The sequence below is a fragment of the Vicugna pacos genome, chromosome 9, assembly GCF_048564905.1.
Source record: "Vicugna pacos chromosome 9, VicPac4, whole genome shotgun sequence".
Classification (NCBI taxonomy): domain Eukaryota; kingdom Metazoa; phylum Chordata; class Mammalia; order Artiodactyla; family Camelidae; genus Vicugna; species Vicugna pacos.
In genome coordinates this window covers 76,821,755-76,846,273 of record NC_132995.1, presented here as the reverse complement: position 1 = coordinate 76,846,273, position 24,519 = coordinate 76,821,755, and the positions used below count along the sequence as shown (strand labels likewise).

General features: G+C 41.5%; 1 long non-coding RNA gene across 1 annotated transcript in view; it reads right to left on the bottom strand.

Annotated features, from left to right (window-relative positions):
• Nucleotides 1-4,601: 4,601 nt before the first annotated feature.
• Nucleotides 4,602-24,519, bottom strand: part of LOC140698312 (uncharacterized) — an 89,122-nt gene continuing 69,204 nt past the window's right edge. Inside the window, exons 3-4 of the long non-coding RNA XR_012076052.1 lie at nucleotides 24,415-24,437; nucleotides 4,602-6,059 (exon numbers count right to left, since the gene is read on the bottom strand). This is a non-coding gene — a long non-coding RNA (uncharacterized lncRNA). The remainder of the gene's footprint in view (nucleotides 6,060-24,414; nucleotides 24,438-24,519) is intronic.

The window sequence follows — 24,519 nt, the reverse complement described above, 5'->3', positions numbered from 1 at the left end:
CAGCAGCAGCAAGGAGGACCCCCGCCAACAGCCCAGCCCCACCATCCCCAACAGACAGCAGGAATCCCGCCACACACACACACAAATACATGAACAAGCTCTGTAATGTGTAAAATGTTATTGCTCCTTTTTTCTCTTTGACTTTCTACTTCAACTCCACAGCCCCAAAGAATTTCACCTTAATATACTTGAATATACTTGTTAAGTCTTTCATTGATCACTTGTATCTGTCAAGATAGCTACATAATACTTCAGTAACAAGTCCAAACTCTCAGTGGCTTCACGCAATAAAGTTTATTCTCTCTTAAACATCCTATAAAATGCGAATGTGAAAAACAACACAAATAATAAAAGAATTCAGTAAGAGATAGCAATAAAAATTAAAAAGAAAAATCAATAGTTTTCATGTATCTCAGTAACAGGAGATATAATGGAAGAAATAATCCCTTTTATACAGGGGTATTCACAGAGGAAATGAATGAACGAATGAACAGAAAGTGAGCAGAGTCCTACTTCTGACCAAGATAGAGAAATAGGGACCCAATTTGTCCTCACATCTGAAGCAACCAAAAAACTGGCCAAAATACATAAAACACTGACTTTCAAAACCCTGGATACCAAGCAACAAAGGAGCTGCTGTGACTGTCCTGCTTACTGTCTAAAGAGGGGCTCCAGGCCGCAGCACAGAGAAAAGCAGCCAGAGACAACAGTGTTCCTAAACTGAGGGGTAAGAGTTTGCAGTTAAGGGAGATTAAGTTAGTTTGAATTCACAAAGCAGAAAAGCAGAGAGACAGCTTGAGAGAGAGAGAGAGAGAATGCACCCTGAAGCTCTGCAGAGAGCCAGCCCTACCTGCCTGTCAGCTGAACACTGATCAACACAACCCAAGCAGAAGACAGAACTGCTCAAAGAGGTTAGAGGGGAAAACATCCGGAGTTCACTCCAGGGAAGGTATAGCTCCTATTTCCATCGTTCAGAGTGAGAAATTAGGTAGCTCACAGAGCACCAGTGGGGCGTTCAGAAGGCTTTTGCCTCAGCACCAGGAAGATGTATCCCTGCATAAATACTGTTCCGGTCATGAGGTCATGACTAACAAAGATTAAAAGCAAGACAAATTCCATATTGTAGGAAGACAGAAATACCCAGCGCAAAAAGGTAGAATCACAAGATCTGGCACAAAGGCAAAAGGTGCGTGGCATTCAAACATGACTGACAACGAGCAAAAGCAGCCTAAAGGCAGCCAAGGCGAGACGCAGGGTTAGCAGACAAGGACACTAGAACAGTTGTCACAGCTACCTCTCGTGTCCAGAGAGCCGGAAGAGTGGTTGTGTTAACTACAGATGTGGAAGGTTAAAAAGACCTACAATCAAACTTCTAGAAATAGAAACTACAATCTCTGAAATGGAAAACACATAAGGGTGGCATACGAGTAAATTACCTATTTCAGAGGAAAAAAATAATGATCTTGAAGACATACAACATAAGTTATCCAAAATAAAACAAATATAAAAAAGATAATTTTAAGTGACCTGATTTATGTGTAATTGGAGTTCCTAAAGGGAATGGGGACAGAAAAATATTTGAAGAAATTATGGCTGAACATCTTCTAAATTGATGAACACTTTAAACCCAAAGATCAAAGAAACTCAGTGGACTCCAAAAATCTTAAATAAAATTATGCTAACATATTAAAATCAAACTGTTTAAAATCAGTAATTAAAAAACCAGAAAAGTAGTCAGAAAAAATTATAAAAATAATCTTAAGAATGACAGCAGACTTCTCATCTGAAACAATGCACGTCAAAAGACAATGGAGTGGCATCTTTACAGTCCTGAAAGCAAAAATATCTTTAAACCTAGAATTCTAGGTCAAGAGAAAATATCTTTCAAAAGTGAACATGAAATAATGACTTATTCAGAAATATGAAAGCTGAAATAATTCATCAGCAGCAGAACTGCACTGCAAGAACTATTAAGGAAAGCCATTTAAGCAGAAGGAAAAAGACTCCAGACATAAATCTATATCCAGACTCAGAAGAATGAAGGATACCAGAAACGGTAAATGTAAATTAACACTTTCTTGCTTTTTAATCACTTAAAATGTGAACAATATTTTAAACCAAAAAGAACAATGAACTGTAGAATCTATAACAAATACAATAGCAAGATGGATAACAATAGTAGCCCCAATACCAGGAGAGTTAAAATGGAAACATACTGCATTGTGGGTCTTAAAACATGAAGCGGTACACCGTTACTTGAAAATAGATTGTAATACGTTAAAGACAGATACTGTAAGCCCTAAACAACTGCTAAAATAAAACAACAAAGCAATTATTGACTCCAAAGCCAATAAAAGGAATAGAAAAATTATTTTTAAAAACCTCAACCCAAATGAAGGAAAAAAGAAGAAAAATGGAACAAAAAATAGGCAGCAAAATGTAGATTTTAACCCAATCATATGCTATGTTATCACCTTGAAGGAGCTCCAATTAACTAAATAATAGGCAATTTGGGCATTAAAATAAATAAAGATATTAATGAACTATATAATCCACTGAAAAATACAGGAAACTATGAGCCCAATTAAATATTAAGTAAATAAGCTAATAACTGAAAGTTTGATGTGGAATGAAATATTTTACTTAGTTTCAAAGTATCTCTCTCCCAAAATACTTATTAATTACAAAGGGAGGCAGAGTATCTTTATAAGGATGAAGGCTAGAATACATCATAGGACTGAATCCTGTACCTTTGCTTCATCATTTATTGTTTATCCCTTCTTAATTATCTTCAAGTATATTCAAGTTTAGTGAAACAACAGGGAAACAGCAGATTGCAGCCCTTTGGCTTTCAAGCTTTTACAAACTAAAACTTTTCAAACCAAAATCTTACTTAGAAATGGGTTTAACAAAGAAAAGCGGTATTTTTTCAGAGAATTTCACAAAACCTTAAACTTTGAACATTTTCCATCATGAAGTTAATCAGTAGGTATAATGATAATGTTCTAATGAAGCGGGGAGACTGCACCAGAGGGCCGCATGTGGCCTCGATATCTTTGAGCCTCACCAGATACATCCCTCATGCACTGGAGAGGCTCCCCTCCTGGCGAACTCCCCCATCAGCAAGACCGGCTGCACTCTGCCTGGTCCTCAACCTAAACGCTTCCACTGCCCTGCCAGCTGGCAGAATCATTCCAACAAGCCAGAGGCATCCTTATGCCAGGTGTTGCCTCATCCTCTTGCTACTACAGAGCCAGCCTCCCATAGCGCCTACCTGTTCAGCCTGCTCCCAAGTGCAATTCAATGCTGGATTGCTTCTTTTTTTTAATATATTTTTATTGACATACAGTCAGTTCACAACGTTGCGTCAATTTCTGGTGTACAGCATAGTGCTTCAGTCACACAGGAACGAGCATACATTCGTTCTCATATTCCTCTTCACCATAGGTCACTACAAGATACTGAATATGGTTCCCTGTGCTACACGGTACAAACTTGTTGTTTATCTGTTTTATATATATATATATATATCAGTTAGTATCTGCAAATCTTGAACTCCCAATTTATCTCTGTATTGCTTCTTATTAAAAAAAATCCAGATGAATTGAAAAGTTGTAAAAATAAAACCTGTGAAAGCACTAGAATAAACACAGGCAAATTTGTTTATAAACTTAGAATTGGAAATGCCTTTCTGAACAAGAGAAAAAAACCTAGAAGCAATTTTTAGAAAGGAATGATAAATTATCTACATAGAAATATAAAATTTCTATACAGAAAAAAATGCATAAAGTCAAAAATCAAAATACTTCAAAAATATGTGTGTGTGACATTGAGTGCAAAAAGCTAACATCCTAGTTTTAAAAGACCTTATATAAATCAATTTTTAAAAGACAATGCAATAGAAAATAGTCAAAGACAATGAACAGATAATTCATAGGAAAACTAATACAAAGATCCCATATACATAAGAAAATATGTTCAATTTCTTAAAGAAATATAAATCAAAATAGTGAGCTACCACATTTCACCTATCTGGCAAAAATTTTTAAACCGTAACAACCAGTGTTAGTAGCAGTGTAGAAACAGGAACTTCCACTGCTGATGGAAAAGTGTAAATTTACATAACATTTTTGGATAGCACTTTGTCTATGTCCATCAAATTTCTAAATATCTACACACTTTAACCCAACCATTCCAATGTTAGAAATTTTTCTATGGACATGTCTATTCAAAAATATATGCCAATACACAGATACGTCTTTATAACTGTTTGTAATTTTTTTTAAGTAAACAGCTAAATGTCCAACAACAGGAATCAATTAATATACTCCACTACATTCATACAAGGAAATGCCATGCAGTCAATAAAAACAGTGAGGTTGGTCTGTATATGCTTAAGGGGAAATGGTTCCCTTATATATCACATTTTAAAACCTATGCAGACAGTGTTGTGCACAGTAAGATACCATTTGTGTATATTAAAATTATACATATATTTTAAATATATACACACTATACACATATACATACACAGAAAAGTACATTCGCCATATATATTTCTACACATGCAGGTAGATGCATAAAACCTTTTTTTTTTTTTTTGGAAATACATACAAAAGGAAGAGATGATGAATGATGAGAGAAGAGACATTTTGCTTTTCATTGTATGCCTTTCTGTGAAGTTAATATATTAGATGTATAAAGAAAAAATGTAGAGAGAGAAAGCTTAAATGAGTTTAACATATGTTACTTGGCCCAAAGTAGAAATATCCAATAAATGTTCATCTTATTCCCTCTCAACACTGAACGCTAGTAATTCTTCTCTAGCACCCACCAAACCTCTTTTTAACTTAAGTTCGTAACTTGGTTCTTTGTGTTCACAAAAAAACTTGGGGTCTTAAAATGAAAAATTCCAAAGAGAGAAGAAAAGACAATTAGATCATCCTCCTACTATTCTTTCTTTACTAAATCCTCCTAACTATATTTTCTTTACTAAATTGAACTAATTTGTTTAAATTTTAAACTTTCAAACACTAAAATTATTCCTCCTAAATCCTAAATGCTGGCATTGTCTATGTGATTTTTATTTCCAATTGGTTTTCCCCACTCCCAGATACAAAAAAGAAAATTCAGGGGAAATCTTTTGATCACCAAAAATGGAAATTTTCATTCAGAAGGGTCCGTATTTTACTGATTTTTCCACATTAGCTCTGTTCACACCTCAAAAGAGAAGCCAGTTTTGAGGCCTGAGCAGCAGCAGCTAATGTTATTAAGTGAAGAAACAAACAAACCTCATCTTACCTAAGGAGACACTGCAGTGCAGCTCTTAGATTCAAGCGGTCCAGGTCCACCTAGGCTCCCGGCGTCCTCACTGCCTGGACCCAGCTCTCCTTCTGACACCAGAGCTGTCAGGGCCAGGATCCCAGGCAGATCCCAGGGCAGAGCCCCACTCCAAGTGCTCTTATCACTTTTCAGTTGCACGTGTCTGTAATCCCTCACTGCCTGCCACGTAGCATTCCTGCGTGTGGCTAAACAGCTGCCTTGTCGTTTCTGCAGAGATATGTTCCGGAATAGTCTTACCTATTTCAGGGGGCTGCTGTAAAGCTTAATTAATTCATGTTTCCTGAATGCCTTGAGGTTTTCAGATGAAAAGTGCTACGCCGAAGTGCAGAGTCGTATTAAATCTTCAGGTTTACCCCGGAGATGGGGGCATCTCACCTGGGCTTGACTGTTCGCAGACAGGGTACGTTCTAGACACCTGCACCTACTTCAGGGTCTTTACATCACGGTGAAATTTTGCTGCAGCCATCACCTCCATACAGCCATCTGAGAAGTGGCAGGTTATTCAAAACGTCACACAGGGCTACAGGCCAAAACCACATTCTTCTTCGACCAGTCTGAGTGTGATTAACAGGATGAATTTCTTCATGGTAAGCCACAAAATAACCTTATCAGATTCCAGAACAGACCTAAAGATTTCTTTTTCCATAAAGGCTATGAAAAACATGAACGATTTCAGATGAACAAGAGATGAAGATACCGTTCAGAGAATAAGAAACCTGAAAGATCAAAAATCATATAAAAATCTATCCAACATCACCAGTAAACAGTGAAATGTACATTAAAATAATATTGAAATATTACTTCCCACCCATCCTATTGGTCAAAACCTTCTCATTCAGAGTGTTGGCAGGGATGGACAGTCAAGAGAAATACTGGTTTGTGAGAGAAAACCATCGGTGAGCATGCAAAGTGGCACAGTCACTTGAGAGACAATCCAGTGAAGTCGGACACGTGGCCAACCCATGACCCATAAATTCCACTGCTTCATAAGGAAACTCTTACATAGGGAAAAGGTTTAAATATTATTATTAAAACACTATGAACAGCAGCCTCATTTTTAATTGCAAAAAAAGGGGAGCAATCTAAACTTTCATCAATGGCAGACTGAAAGTAAGACGACATAATCAAATGAGGAGACGCCCGGGAGCGTGAAGACGGAATAACTGGAGTTGTTATCTCAGCCTGGATAAACCTCACGGACACTGTGTTGCGCCAGAAAGCTGCCCACAAAGATGATACTTCATGTGAGGGAAAAAAACACGCAGAAGAACACCGTGTTGTTAGGTGCGCATACTCATGAAATAAAAATTTAATGCACAGACACGACAAACTCCAGACTCCAGGAAGGAGGCGGTGGAGGGCACCTGCGGTTTAGGAAAAGCACCAGGAGGGTTTCCACATAGTGGTAGATAGACAGCAGTTAATTACAGTATGCTTTATACATTTTTATCTTTTTATATACATGAAGTTTCTTAATAAAAACTATTCATTATTCACCTTTATATATTTGTATGATCAAACCATTTCATAATAATTTAATATTTAAGAGACAACACAAAGAATCCTAACAGGCAGAATATGGAGAGTCGAAAGAAAAGCACTTGAGGAAGAAAACTGAGTTGGAAGTTTAGCACATCAAGGCCACATCTCCGTGATGTCCGCAGGGACGCACGTGGGCTGTACACAACCTCGCTTTAATATGCCTAACGCACATTCCGAAGACCACTGGGGGCACACTGTTATGAAATTTCTTATTACACAGAGGATGCTACAGACACTTTAGAGTTATGTTGGAAATCTCACTGTTCACATTTTAAAAAAAAAATTTTCCCCCAACCCCAGAGCAGTGATTAACAAGCATTTTATAGGAGTCCATATAAAATGTCACGTAGAATTCAAATGTATAAGCTGATAAAACTAAATTTTTCCCTGGTTTAAGCTACAGTGGGAGCCTATACTCCTACACGCTTCGCCTCCTCTGCAGCAGTCTCCACGCCCCTCTGCAGTGTCGGACCTACCACAACAGCGGCTGGAATATCACTGCTCTACAAAATCACTTTCTGAGCTATGTTGTGCAGAAGCACCAGCACTGAGAATTGCTCTGTCTCGCTGGGATTTCATGGTCACATGTTCGTGACATGCTACACACCTATCGTTCTTCTTCGATGTTCACAATGCACGGTGAAGGCTCTGAGAAGCCCTGCAACAAAGAAAATTACCTTAACTGCGCATTTCTCAAGCTCAGGTGACCAAAGCATACGCTTCCTCATGAAAGACCCTTACTATTATCCCACGGAACTCTAAGCACTCTTTTGGAAACACTTGGCTTAAACCATGAAACAAATACATCTTTCCAAGAAGACAGACAACACTTGGTTCATTTTCAATAAAATAAACTTACAGTTGCTAACAACGTCTTTACATTGCCCAAATACTCATTTTTTTCAAATGAATTTCTCTAGTACAATCTCTAACACTTTGTCTATTAAAAACATATAAATCACAGTGTCTCCAGCTTTGTTCTTCTTTCCAAGATTGCTTCAACTACTTGGGGATTTTTTTGTGGTAACATAATGTTAGGATTGTTTTTCTATTTCTGTTTAAAAAAACTGCCATTGGGATTTTTATAGGAATTGTACTGAATATGTAGGTCATTTTGGGTAGTATGGACATTTTAATAATATTAAGTCTTTTAATCCATGAACATGGAATATCTTTCCATTTGTATCTTCCTTAACTTCCTTCATCCATCTTTCATAGTTTTCAGTGTGCAAGTCTTTCACTTCCTTGGTTAAGTTTATTCCTAAGTATCTTACTCTTTTCTATCCTATTGTAAATCATGTTGTTTTCTTAATTTCTTTTTGGATAGTCATTAGAGTATGGAAATGCAACTGATTTTTGTATGCTGATTTTGTATCCTGCACCTTTACTGAATTTATTCGCTTTAACAGTTTTTGTGTGTGTGTGTGTGTGTGGAGCCTTTAGGGTCTTTTACATATAAAATCATGTCATCTACAAACAGACATAATTTTACTTCCTTTCCTATTTAGATGCCTTTATGCATCACACTTCTTGATTTCAAAATATATTTCAAAGCTACAGTCATTAACGTGGTACTGGCATAAAAAAAGACATATAGTCCAATGAAACAGAATAGAGAGCCCTAAATTAAACCCATGTATACACAGTCAACTGATCTTCCACAAGGCTGCCACGAATAAACAACAGGAAAAAGAAAGTCTCTAGATAACATGAATCTTAAAACGGCCAAATGACTTGAATAAATGTTTCTCCAAAGAAGGCATATGAAAAGATGCTCAACATCGCTAATTGTCAGGAAAGTGCAAGTCAAAATCACAGTGAGTTATCACCTCACATTTGTTAGGGTGGCTATTATTAAAAACAAAAACAAAAAATAACAAGTGTCGGCAAAGATATGGAGAAACTGGAACTCTTGTACACAGTTGGCAGAAATGCAAGATGGTATAGCAGCTATGGAAAACAGTCTCGAGCCTCCTCAAAGAAATTTAAAGGAGAATTACCATATGACCCAGCAATCTCAATTCCGAGTATATACCCAAAGGAAGTGAAATCAGGATCTCAAAGAGATGGCTGTATCTCCACGTTCACTACCGCAATATTCACAGAAGCCAATACAGACACAACCTAAATGTCCACTGATGGATGAATAGATAAAGAAAAATGCCGTACACACATATAATGAGATACTATTCCAACCTTAAAAGAGACGGAAATCCTGCCAGTATGCAACATCTCAATGCATCTAAAGGATATTACGCTAAATGAAATAAGCCAGTTACAGAAGGACAAATACTGCATGATTCCATCTATATAAGGTATATAAAACAGTCAAACTCATAGGAACATGGGAACAAAATGGTGGTTGCAAGGAGCTGGAAGGAGAGAGAAACTGGAGGTCGCTGTTCAGTGGGTATGAAGTGTCAGCTGCGCAAGATGACTAAGTTCTAGAGACTTGCTGTACAGCATTGTGCCTACAGTTAACAATGTTGTACTGCATGCTTTAAAATTTGTTAAGAGGGTAGAGCTCATGTTAAATATTCTTATCACAATTTTAAGTAAAAAAATAATAACCTTATACATTGCAGGCTGGTTATCTACTTATTTGTTCAACACATAGATACTAAGTGCTTATCCTATAGAAGGTATTTTAAATGCAAGTCTGTATGGGATCCACACTTTATCTTCAAGGAGTTCAAGAAAAGCTTTGCTGCATTTTTTTAAAGGCATGCATGCTGTTCGCACAATGAAGCAAATTCTTTAAGCATGTATTGAACTTAAGTGAACTTGGTATTTCCACGATGTATCAAGTCCCCAGAAGGTTTTCAGGCTGATCCTTAATGGCGTGTCTAGAGTGCACGTAAAGCCTGGTAAGTGCTTACGTTAAGCAGACATGTAGTAAGTGTCTGTCGAATTAATGAATGAGCGAACACACAAGCTTTCAGAGACCAGGACAGAACAGAGACAGAGATTAGCAGCACTGGGAAGGTCTAGCAAAGTGGGGAAGGATGGCCGTATCCACAAAATATTTCAGTGATGCGCAGGTCCTGTTTCCACCCTAGCTACCTGTTTTAATTACTCATCTCTTCAAAAATAGAGCTTATTTTTTTAAAATTAAAATTTCCATTTACTAAAGAGGTTTACCAAATCCAAAGAGTGACTTGGGTGTTTTCTTTAGAAGTTTTAATTAGAGTCTCTTTTATTTGCAAGAACTTACTGTCAGAATTATAGGACCCTGATTTAAGAACTTACTCTATAAGAAACAGAAGTGTGAAAATAAGATTATTATAAAATTTGCCTTTGGAATATGGGACTTTACCTCATTTTTGAAACAAAAAAAAATTCATTTAAGCAGGTACATAACACCATCTCCCCATATAACCAAAAAAGACGCACTTCTTCAGATGTGAGAACTACAAGCCCTTATTTGACTGCCTACCTTTATATGAATACATGTCATGTGAGCAGATGTGGGAGCCTTTTCTTAGGACTTTTAAAGGATGAACACTTAACACTATTAGATAACTTTAATGACTTCAGTAGTACCAGCGTCCCAGTCTCTTGAGAAATTCTGAAATTCTCTGTTGATCTCTCTCTGACAACAGGGGAGCACAGCGTACCAAAGAGAACTGTCCAACTTAAATCGGTCAATTGAAAAAGAAGGTAGTAAAGATCTAAAAAATCTCTGTGTGCTTTCTTACCTTGACAACTTTATCTGAGCATTTTTATATAATATGTACAGATCTCTTCCTCTATCACATACAGCCATTTGAAATATATTTATCCTCCTAGTTTGTTCAGCCACTTATTCATTCAATCAATTAAACTCATCATACATAGAGTGAGCAAAGTTCAAAGAAATATACAATTAGGTATTTGCTCTTGGAGAGCCTACAGTGTCTTTGGAGAGACTAGAGATAGAACACTGATAGTTTTATAACAAACAACATGGTAACCCAAGTGGTACTGTAAGAAAATAAATTGTAAGGACTAAAATTCTAGGACAGGACAGTGACTGCCAACAATTCAGAGAGGGCTGAAGTTGCTGGGAGATGAACCGGTCATGGAAACTTCACAGTGAAGGAAAGCTGACCTAGTCAGAAGGACAGCACAATTTGGAAAAGCTAAAAAGAGGTGGGAGAACATACCGGAGACAGCAATCTGTGAATAAAGGCTCACAGAATGTCTGAGAGCCATTCAAAAGACATAATACAATTTTGTCATCACTATTCCACCTTACTGCATCATATACAGAGCATCTAAAATAAGCTGACTAAACCAAAAAATTTTCTTGTAAAAATCCAAGCAAGAAATAATGCCAAAGTGTATCAGAAGCTCTGTGCTCAGCACCTGAGCACACCTTTCTTTCTGAAGCTCATCCACATTCCTGAATCTCTAAATATCTAGCATTTGTTAATTTTTGTTTAAAAAAAAAAGGTGAAAAAACTGAGAAATCTGAACTAATTAGCTGTTGCAAAAGTCAAACTATATTTCAAGGTATTCACAATGTACAGGTCCTTCCATATTTCAGCCATACTGACCCAGCTGAAATTTTCTTTTTTTTTTCTAGGCCTGGAGCATTGGCACATTTATGTGACAGACAGTGGGACAGGGATATTTGGGAGGATTAACTCCAAAGCAGGTGATTCTTCAGATGAATCCATAGGGAACCGTGAGACAATTTCTGTGCCCAAACTAAAAATATGAAAGTGACATTCTAGACACTTCTGCTGAGTTATGTTTTACTGGGCACCACTTGCTCCAACCTTCTGATCACTGTCTTCCACAAAATATTTCTGAATTAAGCTAAGTATTCTGCCAAGTTCTTAATTCAAGTTGCCAGAGCAGTACAGGTCAAAAAAACGAATCAAGCTGCCTTTATTTTGTAGTGTCTACTTATATTGCATTAAGCACAGTTTGGGAATACAGGAAAGTGCTTAGTTTGAGGAAGACAAGATACACGTACAATAACTGGAGATCAGTAAGCTGCATTTACGCAATTAAATGCTGTCGCTGACATGGTTTGGACTGGGAAGCAGTCAGAAAGCAGGAGTGATGACGAAGGTGTCAAAATACGTTACAAGTCAGATATACACTATTATATATACACGAGATAAACAATAAGGGCCTACTGTATAGCACTGGGAACTATATTCAGTTTCTTGTAATGAGCTGTAATGGAAAAGAATCTGAAAAAAGTACATATGTATATGTATGTATAACTGAATCACTTTGCTGTACACCTGAAACAAGCATTGTAAACTGGCTACACTTGAATAAAAAATAAGAATTAAAAAAAATAGAAAGAAGAGCTTTCTAGGTTCTGGAGTTGTGCAAAAACTTCCCCCGATGGAAAAAAGAATGTTCACGACATGTGCATGTGACGGCCAGCCTACCAGTCCCCGTGGGGGGGAGAACACCGGCCAGGGAGAAGGGGAAGAGAGGAAAGGACAGGCAGACTGGAGCTGCACTGCAGGACAGCTGTCACACTCCAGCCAGCTGCCTACTTCTGCTAGTAAAGTGCCCCTGGGACAAAGCCACCTTCGTTTGTTTACAGACAGTCTATGGCTGTTCTCACACAGCAGCAGAGCTGAGTGATGTGATAGAGACCTTGAGACCCACGAAGCCTGAAACATCTATTTTCCTGCCCTTTACAGGAAAAGTCTGCCAGTCGTGGGTAAGGAACATGTAAGTATCTGGGAAGACAGGAGGGAACAAACGCAGGGCTCCGAAATTCCAGCAGGTACACTGTGCTTCCTCACACCACCCCAGCGACACACACATGAGAGCTCCTGCTCCCCAGGCTCCACAGGTCCTCTAGAAAGGACAGATCATAGCAGACCTTGTGAAGCAAGCAGAGGAATTTAGAGCTGATGTAGCGGAGAGTGGAAACAGGAGAATGATCCATCTGGAAGCTTCACTGAGAATGAGAGCCGAAGGGAACCTGAAGGAAAGGCAGCAGTCAAAATACTGCACAAAGTGAGCAGGGGCCTTCACGGGGCTGGGGGTGAGGTGAGGATTCAGAGGAACACTTCCAAGGATGACTCAAACCTGGTGACAAGTTAACACGGGCGGGGTAGCACATCACACGAGGGGTGAGAGAACTGGGTCTCGTTCCAGCTCTGCCACTTCCAGCTGCATCTTTGGTAAGGATGCTTTATGGGTCTCCATTTACTCACTTACAACACTAGGAATTTGGTAGAAATATTAATATTGTGCTATCTTTGAATACCTACCTGGTGACAGGCACAGAGCAAACATTTCACATATTTGTCTCCAATCCTCGCAAAAGGCTCTAAGAAAGGTGTTACCAGCCCATCTCACAAATGAGGAAACTGAAGCTCAGAAAGGTTTAGTAAGTTGCCTGATATGACAGAGCTAGTAAAGTAACAAAATGAGTACCAAATTTAGAACTGATCTCTGCATGACAGGGCATCATGTGGTACAAGTGGCCATTATCATACAAAGGATAAGCACGACTTCACTCTGGGAAGTCCTGTATCTTCTGTCTCTAAGGCATCTAGGTAGTTAAGACTTCCCCTCTCTCCATCCCTCGAAAACGGGGTTTACCAGTGCTCACCAAATATCCATGTGCTCCTTTACATCCACAGGTGCCCTTGTGGTTAGCACGCCCGTGTCTGGGCCAGTAAGGTTAGGCAGAAGTGAAACAAGCCACTTCCAGACTTGGCCCCTGAGAACAAAATAATAATTGACCCGTACAGTGCTTTACAGCTCCCCAAGAGCAGGCTTTCGTACATTAGTTGTCTCATTTGGCTCTCACGGCAAGTGAGAGCTGGAGTCATCATCATCAGAAGCAGGGTGACAGATAAAGGCAGCCAGTCACAACCAGACCAGGCAAGCGGGTTACCCTGTAGGTAAGAGGATGACCTGAAGGTTACATGTCTTTCATGTCCGTGTCCAGCACCCTTTAGCCAGTGCCTAAAGCCGTCCGGTGCCTATTTGTTGAATGAAGCAACTAACACGTATATATAAACAGGATTCAAACTGGATAAAAATAGGCACTTTTTGAAAATAATAGGAGCAGCTCAGGAACAATTTTAAAAGCTAGCAATCATATCCCTTTTCATAGCTCACCCATATTTTATTATTTTTTCCCCTAATAGTTCAGTTTACAACCAATGTCAACTTTAATTGTTTCATACAGCTGGGCATCATTTCTTTCTCCTCTGATCCTAACCCATTCTCTTCCTCCTGCTCAGTGACAACCTCAGACTGACAGGGAGCCAGTCCCACACCCTCACCCTCCACTTAGCAAATCAGAGCCAACACCTTTTGTGGTTCCCTTATGCTGGGATGGTTTCCTGGATTGACGGGGACATTTTGGAACGCTAAGGAACTTAAGTGGATTCTATTCTGAATCTCATCATTATTATAGTAAACTGCTCAGACCTTTTGCTTATTCTCTGAACTGGTAGTGTGTGCGTGTGTGCGCACGTGCATGCGTGCGTGCGTGCGTGTGTGTGTGTGTTTTCATTTCCACTGGATTTAGTGAGAAAATTGCTTCAACTGGATCAGCCAGCCAGACTTGGTGTGATAACAAAAATGAAAATGAATGGCTTGCTCTTTGAGATACAATTTAGTGTCTGGCAGGCATAATTCATGAAAATTGTGTCCACTTCCTGATCACATAACTAAACAAACAACGAGGGGGGAAGTCCTGCTGAGAGACGTTTTCACATTAAAAGGTGCTAAAAGTGGGCTAGATGTCTTCGTAGCCCTGCTGGAGGCCTTCGTTCAATTTTTAGTCATTTCCTCTCTGTCCCCAGACTGGTAGCAACTGACGAGGCAGAGGGAAAAGGAGAGGCTGTACCTCTGTGCTGTTCACTCACCAGGTCGAGGAGATGATCAGAGAGAGCCAGGGAGCCTTGTCCCTCCTGGCCATTTCCAGGTGGTCACAGGGAGGGAAGTCGAGAGAGGAGGAAATAAAAGAGACTAAAAATCTTCATAGGACTGTTCTTGGGGAGAGATCTAACACAAGTCAAAATCACACTCGGCGGTTGTGCATCAGAGGATCTGTGTGGATTAGGCCCTCGCTGATGGACAGATACCACCGAAAAAAAGATGGAACTAAATCTGCTTAGACATCCAGCATTAGCCGTAGCCTCTCCAACAAAGCTATCAGTGCGGCCTTTTTGAGTCTTATGATAAACATGCGAACAAAAGAGTCCACAGTTAATTGCCTCCTATAAGTATTTATGAAGGCAGAACTTCCACTGGAAATACCATGTCCTCTGCATCGATGGTATTCCTGCAATAAACTGATTCAATGAGCAGTCTGACTGCCTGCTGCAGACCAGGCATCATACTGGAGGTCACTGTTTGCGGTTTGAACAGAGTATTTAACCTGAAAACCAACATAATTCCTCTTAGTACAGCCCAATTTTTTATATTTCTCAAGATGAGGGACCCACATGCTTGCAGGGTCCCTGCAGGCCGCGAGCCAGGCCCCGGGGCGAGGCGTGCCCTTGCTCTGTCCCTTTAGGGCCCTCTGACAGACAGAAGTTGCAAACGGCGTCCTAGAGCCTGGGAAGCATCTGGGGCCGGCCAGGCGTGCTTTCGCAGGGACGAGGAGTTAGAAGAGGTGTGCCGTGGTCGCATTTTCGGTCTAAACCCAAGGCAGCCCAGGTGGACTGTGCCAGCAAAAGCGGGCTGAGGGTAAAATGACGTGCAGATCTTGTGGCCAGTTTATGGCGCCAGCCTGACACAGGAGTCCCCCAGCCTCCACCTCAGGCTGGCTGCCCCGGGTAAACCTTCTAAGAAGAAACCAGGACCCGGTCTTAGATGACGGCTGCCCCGCCAGCGCCCTGCTGTGGCTGGGAGGCTCAGGACCCAGCGCACCCGCTGCCACTCTCCACTCCAGCCGCCTCTTGCTCTCCCCTTCGCCTCAGAAGCGCCTCCCTCATGTGGCATCTCCCTCCCTCAGGTCACCAGGCAGCCGCCACCCTCTCACCGAGGCCTTCCTTGGCCCCCAGACTTCAAACAACCACTCCCTCCCTCTGCCTAGTCCTCTTACCAGCTAACAAGCTACACGCTGTACTTGGTAACTGATTTTTTTATTGTTTGTCTCCCGCCACTAAAGTGTTAGCCCCATGAGGGTGGGAATTCTCCTCTGCTCTGCTCCCTACAGATATGCTCTCGAATCTAGAAATATCAGTAAATATTTGCAGACAGAATCGACTACGTCATTTAGCCCTCACCAATATCACATCTTTTGCTGCTTCTCTGGGTGTGAATCCCGCCGTCAGTGCTGCGCTGACAATACCGGTAAATAACCCCGGTCCAAGTGCTCTCATCATCTCCGGCCGCTTTCACAAAACTCCATAAACTGGGTGGTTTAAACAACTGAGGCTTTATTTCCCACAGTTCTAGACACGAGATCAGCGGCAGCACGGCCGCATCCTGGTGAGAGGCCCTCCTGGGTCACAGGCGGCCGTCTTCCTGCTGCGTCCTCACAGGGCCGGGACCCCTTCCCTTCTCAGCAGGGGACTAATCCCACCTGGGGCTTCTGCCCTCTTGGCCTAATTACCTCTCAGATGCCTCTCTCCTCACACCATCCTACTGGAGATTATGGTTTCAACACACAAATTTTAAGGGGACACAAACATGCAGTCCATAACACCAAGTATTCAATCGCATATGTTCATTCACTTTCTAAAATTAGTACTAGCGCCCATTTTCTAGATGAGGAAACCGAGGCTCAGAAAGGTAGATAATTTGCTCAAAGTCACAGAATCAGGCATTATACCCAGGTCTGTCTGGCTCCAAAGCTGTGGTCTTACCAATTCAATGATTATTTCATTAATAAAAATAAGTATTTCTCTTAATATACTATTCTTATCACCACACTTTTCATTTGGTAAAGTGATTTCCCATCCATTAACTCACTGGACACTCCAATAGCCCACAAGGGAGTGAGCAATATATCACCCCCAGCTCCTTCCAGACGAGAGACTGGAACGCTTGTCCAAGGGTACACACCTGGGAGGCGGAGTCCTCCCGTCAGCAGCTTTACCCAAAGTCACCCACTTGCAGACCTGAATGGCATGGCTCCAAGTCTATCAGTCTGTACAAAGTCAGACCAAGATAATGGCAGTTTTCACACACATTAATTTCTTCTATTACAATATAAATATATCTGAGCTGTTGACTCAGTCTCAGAAAATTTCTAAGTGACTGGACAGTGCCGTATTTGAGTAAACAGGAGCAGGGCAGGGGACTTAGTGCTTCATAGAAGGTGCCAGTAATGTGCTCCAGGTCCGGGGGCGGCAGCAGTTAGAAAAGGACCAAGAGCTGGGCATGGGCACTCTTGCTGGAGCACCCTCCGGGAGTAGTTGTGGAATGTGCTGCACAAGCAAAGCTCTAATGGTGGGACAGGGCAAACACTCGGTACATGAGTAAGATCGTGAAGGGTTTCTGAACACATTAGGGAAGGCTGAGGCTAGATTTACTGCTAATACAGGCCTTTGGGGACTAAGATACTAATCTTGGAGATTGTTTTTTGTAAAGCTACTTAGGGAGGGTGCATTGTCCAAGTCTCAAACTGAACATGAGGAACAGTCTTCACATCCCAGGTCAAACTGTATTTTGACTGCCTGCTTACCTGTGGCCTCTGCTCGCCCCACCCAGCTCACTTACACGTAAGTTCCTTGAAGGCAGCAACTGGGCTGTTTCTCTTTATATCTCAAGTACCTAGCACAGTATCAACTGCACATATGATAAATGTTTGTCAAGTAAAATTAAATAAGAAGATTTTATCATGGCATTTGAGTAATGTCTAAACTCCTGCTACTAGCCAGCTGTGAACTTGCACACAAACAAATATTACTCTTAATTTTGTATTCCCAGCATTAGCACTGTGCTCGGAACATTGCAAGCTTCCGAAAAAATTTTGCAATGAATGTTTGGATGGATGGCTGTGACCAGATTTAGGATTTCTTGCTACAATTCTTCTCCTTAATGGGTTCCAACATTTAAAAATGGAGCACCCAGATCTTAGTTTCTCATCCCACTCCTCAATAAAAGGAACCAGAGATTCTTGAAGAAGTGATCGCAGGCGGATTCGAGGCCTGGGGCAGGGAATAAACAAGATGAGCCTGGGACAGCGCTGGGAAGCAGGAAGAGCCCAGAAAATGGGAGAGGTCTGTGAAAGGGACAAGGGGCCGGCTGGAAAAGCTCCCAGCGCCCGAAGCAGTTCAAGCGACACAGTAAACGCAGTCGTGTCGGACCACGGCCCAAAGTATGAAAAGAATGTTAATGAGTCTACACTGATGTGAGTAAGTGAATAAACGAATCAACTGGGAAAAGAGACAACTAGTCCATGCACAAGAACCCTGAGTAATTTGCACAGACACTCCACCCTTACCGCACTCTCCACACCGCGGGCACGGGCTGGGCATAGTGGCTTCCTTCCAGACAGAGCCGTATGAAAAAGGGGGAGAAAGAGTAATTTTCTAGTGGAGAAACCTGGCAAACGCTCCGTCAGCCTGGTGAGCAAGGTTAACACCGGTGACGACATCGCACTGGTGATGTGTGCACTTGACAGGACGAGACGACAATGGCAATTTACCCCCGCGGTCCTCCTTCTGCAAGTCCATAACCCCAAGTCTAGTCATACGGAAAGCATCACTGAAACTGAAGGATGGTCTTAAGAACACCTGGCCAGTACTCCTTAAACTGGCAGGGTCATTAAAAGCAAGTAACGTGTCATAGACAGGAGGACAGAAACATGGACTGTGGCATCCTGGATGGGCTCCTGGAACAGAAAAAGGACATTCGGGAAAAACTAAGGAAATCTGAGTAAGAAATGGACTGTTTCTACAATGGGGGTCAGTACTGGTTCATTAATTGTGACAACGTACCAAACTAATGTAAGATGTTAGTAACAGGGGAAACTGCAGCCTCCATGTCCACCGACAGATGAAACTGGATAAAGCAGACGTGGAATATCTACACAACGGAACACCACTCCTTCCATAAACAGAATGAAATGATGCCACTTGCAGCAACGTGGGTGGACCTAGAGATGATCACAGAAAGAGAGAGAAAAATATCGTGTGCTATCACTTATATGTGGAATCTTAAAAAATGACACAGCTGAACGGATTTACAGAACAGAAGCAGACTCACAGACAGAGAAAACAACCCTATGGCCACCGGGAGTAAAGCAGAGGGCAGGTGGGTAAGTTGGGAGTTCGGGACTTGCAGATACTACTGCGCATAAAACAGACGAACAGCAGGGTCCCACTGCGCAGCACAGGGAACTACTCTCAACGTCTTGTGGCAGCCCGTGATGAAAAGGAACAGGGAGAGGAGTACGTACACGTGTAACTACGCTGCACACCAGAGACTAACACGACACTGTAACCCGACTACACTTGGATAAAACAACAGTAATGATAACAATAGTAACAGGGGAGATTCGGTGGTATACACAGGAACTTTCTGCGCCCTCCACAGCTGAAACTACTCTAAAATCGAAAGTTTTTCAAGTATAGTAAAAAAGACTGAGGATTTCACTTCTCCAGTGATGCTTCTAAACTAAAGTCCTCTTAACAGGAGACGGCACCACTGCCTACTCTGTCGATCATTCCTAGGTTCTCAAACAAGTCTCTTTCCCTGTGCTCAGCTGTCGTGCCCCAGCGCCAGGCGTAACTGGCGCGGCCTCTGCTGTGAAGCTGCCTCCCCGTGACTGACGCAGGTCCTGGCATTCTTCCAGCTTTGGACCGTTCCTCACAGCGAGGACGACCTCCTGGTAACTACTCAGGCCACTGCCGGCCGACGTCACCTTTCCCTTCTCTTCCCAAGGACTGCCTCCCTCTCCTCTTCAAGCTCCACTCTCTCAATGCATCCTGAGAAACGAGAACAGCAGCTGAGGCTGGGGGCCGGCCAGTCGTGGGAAGGAGGGCTGGACAGGTGCAGAATCCCAGCTGCGAGGCCCACCTCAGGCCTGCCTTTCCTTTCAGAGATCTGAGTCATTTCCTCTGGCCCCTTTTCATCCAATTGAGATGAAAATTTGCCTTTCTGCTTGAGTCTCAGTGCTCCTTTGGTGTCTAAAGTCTACCTTTATCCTTTTGGATTCGTCACTGATTCTGAAGGGAAAGATAAAGCTAAGCTCAGGGAGCCGCCTAAGGCCTCAAACCACTCGGCATGGCAGGAGGCCGCACTTAGACCCTTTCCCTTCTCCTCGAGGTAAGCCTGTCCGCCAGTGATTACCCGCCATTTGTAGAGATGGTCACATGACCGCCCTCCCCAACCCCACACTGAGAAGCGGCCCTGTCCAAAACCGGGTATCTGCGAGCACCATCACAGAGCAGAGGCACCGGCACGGAGGCAGGTGTCAGTGGGTCCTATCTGCACGCCTTCCTCGGACTGCACCCATTAACACTCGAAGCCCATTTGTTTCACAACCAGCCACTGCTTAAATGAGAACTCCTGCTTTTTTTCACTTTGCCTGCAACTCTAAATTAGACTGCAAACAAGGACCTGCGAGGAAACAGAATCCAACGCAACTTTCATAATTATTAGAAGTGTTCACTCTCATTAACAAGGGGCAATTGTTTCTGTTTTGTAAATTGATCTGAGATGAAAGGAGTTAGTCAATAATTTATACTGTACTATAGAAAGGGGGCTGTGAAAAGGCTCTACGGAAGGATTTGAATTAAACAGCCTTTCACCCTTTTAATATCTCACAAGAGATTCTTCTGCACTGGCTCATTTAATTTAGTGGACACCGCAGTGTGGTCCATTGATTGTGGACAAAACTTCTGAAGGGCCTGGTGTGCACCCCTGTTAAAACGTGGGAAGAGAGTAAAGTTGGATGTGAATTCATTTGATTCTGTACATAATTCTTTTTCAATGGGATTCTGTGTCCCATTGCAAAGGCATGAAAAAAGGAGACCCTGAGTTTGATTGCTCAATATTCATCTACGTTTTCCTCTCTATGGGCACAATATGCTTGGCTTAATTAACTTTTCTCAAAGGTGAAGCCGTGAGCACCATCTGCCGTGAGACAATCACATTTGTATGCCTCTCAGAGTAATCCCTTTACTGCTGGAAACAGCTATCATACAGCAGCCCAACCAAAACTTCCACACATCCTTGGCCTGGGAGAGAAAGACCAAATCCACTCTGGCCCAGAGGCGCAGTGCGGGCAGACGACGTCGAGAGAGGCAGAGGTGGCTGTTTTTGTTACAGCCCGACTCCTCGCTCAGGAGTGATTTTCAGTTTGCCTTGTCTTCCCTCCGCCACCAAATTAAAAATTCCACATGCTTCATTTAAAGCCGAGCTCAAGAACAACTGCACAGCGGGAGCATCCTCCTTTTCTCCTACCTCTTAATTTCAGACCAACAGAAGAATAGGAAAGTGCACCCTGAAAGGAATCATCAAGTCACTCAAAATCCCAATGCAAAATATTGAGGCAAAGTTTAGCCATTTAATTTTTTAATCAAGCCTCAAGGACCACACAGTGTTATCAAGGGCCTGCTGAACTTGCTCGAAAGCTGGGTCATTATTTGATCTTTGTGGCTGGTAATCTGATTATCTCATTGTGGAGGTAAACTTCAGACCCAATCTTGTTAGCAGCTGGCGAAGCTGGATCACTACGGCTACTGAACTGGAAAATGAGCTGAGCAGCCCAGCTTTGGCCTTGCTCTCTTTGAGCCCACAGTCGGCTCCTTCAGTGTACACTTTTGTGTCTGAATCAGCACTTTATTCTAGAATCTCACACTGCCCTGTAAACACATTCTCTAACGATAGCATCAAGCCACAACTCTAACACACAGGCGCACTCTACATACACACACAACCGTATTCCAGTGCATACTCACACACATGTACCAGCTCCAAAGAATCCAAGACAGGTAATGCTCTGTTCAGAAAAGAATATGGCCCAAGATGTTTAATGAAGGAAATTAATGAGCAGCATTCTTTGCTTTGAGATTTGCACTCAACAGAGTTGCTAAGATATGCAAATACTCACAAGAGTTGTGTGGTCCGTGCTTAAGACACTCACAGTTTTGCTTGTGGTCTCACTGAGGCATTGACTGCTCTTACAGTGAATGCCCAGCTCCGTCAAAGCCCAGAAAGTCTTGAAACATAGCTTGAAAGAGTTCAAAGGATCGAAAAGACAAAAAAGGACTAAGCTGGGATTTTTACGTACACTGAAAAGAAGAATAAAATATAAGTTCCTTAATGCAGGCTGTTATGGCAATGTTACCCATATCAAAGCATTATGGTGCTACGGAAGAAGGCTGAAAGTTTTCTTGCACACCATATGCAAAAGAGAAGTAGGAACAATTTAGGCTGGCGGTGATTTTGTGACATGAAACATTGAATGCTCTTTTTTGACACACTATTGAGTGAACAAGGAATTCAAAGAGTTTGAACTGGAACAAGTTTTCTGCCTCAATAAGCCGTAATCAGCCCCAGAGAACTGAGTTTCCCTCGGAGCCGTGGTCTGCTCCCCCGGCTGCCCCCGGTGGGGTCTGTGGGCTATTATAACGCGCATCAAAGCAAGTGCTCTTGTGCTGGCTTTCCTCTTACCAATTCCGCTAAAACCTCAAGTCTTTGGTGTGATTTCTGAAACCAGTAAGCTGATCGGCAGAATTCCCAAATATCAACATCTCCCACTATCGTGGCAGAACCACATCGGTCTACGGAGCAAGTTAGGCAGCAAGGCAACTAAAAAAGAAAGCTCTTTGCTGGGTGTGTGACATCGGGGACTTTATTTAGCTGCACGTACAATGGTCCTCGATTTATTTCTAAAGTCTAGTGAATGAGGCAATCTTGCTCTATGACTCGAGAAGAGGCAACAGAGTGGATTTTACAAGAGACTGCCTGCTTGGAAAAGAATAGCCTCCCCCACCCCCTTTTTTTTGGCTTGAAAAAGAATACCCAGATTTTAAATGCATTTTTGCATTTTAATTTACTTTAATTATTTTCAGGAAGTTCAATTCATTTTTATGATTTTCTCGCCCAATGTTGAAGTTTTAAATTTAGCCAGAAAATATGCAGAAATTCTTAATGCTTATGTTTACCACAAAAATTTGCTGTTCAGAAATTATGATTTTTTTTAGCACATAACAAGTAAATTTCAGCAGCATGGTACAGAAGCATGGGAACAGATCATCAATTATCAGTACTCTTTTCTGACAATGCTTTAAGGCAAAAATACATATTTCAGCATGTTAAATAACAACTGAATCTATTACTACTCAACTATTATAATTACAATGTAATGAATCATGCTGATAAAACTAGAGGTAAATTAGTAATCTGATCTATCTCTAAATAAATTTGCTATGCTGTTCCACGGAACTGACTGTGCCTATGTTCAAAAGCAATAACCAATTTCTAGAATAACCACAGCACGTCAGCTTCTCAGCCTGTCAGGGACCACGGCCGGAGCACCTGTCTGAGCAGTGCAATTCAACAAATTTTATGCAGGGAAATTGAAGGGTAAAAAAAAAAAAAAATCACAATTTTCAATGAGGATTTCAGCCAAGGTATAAATGCCCAAATCAAACCTGGAATTAATATTTGCTAGAGCAAGCTCTTTGTACATTGCTGGGGAAAACGGCGCTCTTCTCGTCTGGAAATGAAAAGCCATCTTTCCTATTCAGGTTGTTCAGCGGGCCCCCAGGTTACAGTGTATGGTTTCCCAAGAATCACGGGGGAGGGAAGATAAATTCTTATGTTTAATTTAGACTTGAATTTGCAAGGAACACCTTTTAATTAAGCATGACATTTGACACACTCACGTTTGAAGTTACCTGTACAGCTTCACACCTACGAAGACTGTTGTAAATTCTCAGTGCAGCTTAACATACAGCATCTAACGTGCACAGCAGTCTACGTGCATGTGAGAGATGCACCCGTAAGAGAAGATTCGTCTTTTTAAGAACGTGGATATGGTTTATTTTCCTAATTGTCTTCTTTTTAGCCTCTTCACGAAATGCTCTAAATTCTACCATGTTAGCATATAGGTACCATATAAATTTCCCTCTATCCTTTTGGCCTTATCTTACAGAGACTTGTCACCAATGTTACAAGTAAAACTTGTCCACCCACTATCAGAAGAGATAAAATAAACAAAAATAAAAGTGGCAAGACATATTTATGGGAAATGTTGGAATCCATCAAAATGTGATGTTCCACTCATAAAAATTTTGAACATGTAATATAACATTATAAATTTAAGACAATTTAATATGAAGCTTATTTTTCTATTTATTGTCTATATCTTGATAATATAGATTTAAAATTTAGAAACATGTAGAGGAAACTAAGAATTTAGCTTCCATTTGCTAAGCTCTGATGTTTCAAGATTCAATGTATCACCTCACATCTGTCAGAATGGCTATCATAAGAAGGACACAGATAAATGTTGGTGAGAATATGGAGAAAAGGGAACCCTCGTATGCTGCTGGTGGGAATGTAAATTGGTGCAGCCACTGTGGAAAACAGTATGGAGAGTTCTCATAAAACGAAAAACAAAAGTACCATAGGACTCACCGACTCCACTTCAGGACGTACATCTGAAAAAAACAAAAATGCTAATTAGAAAAGACACATGCACATCAGTGTTCACAGCAGCACTATTTACAGTTGCCAGGACAT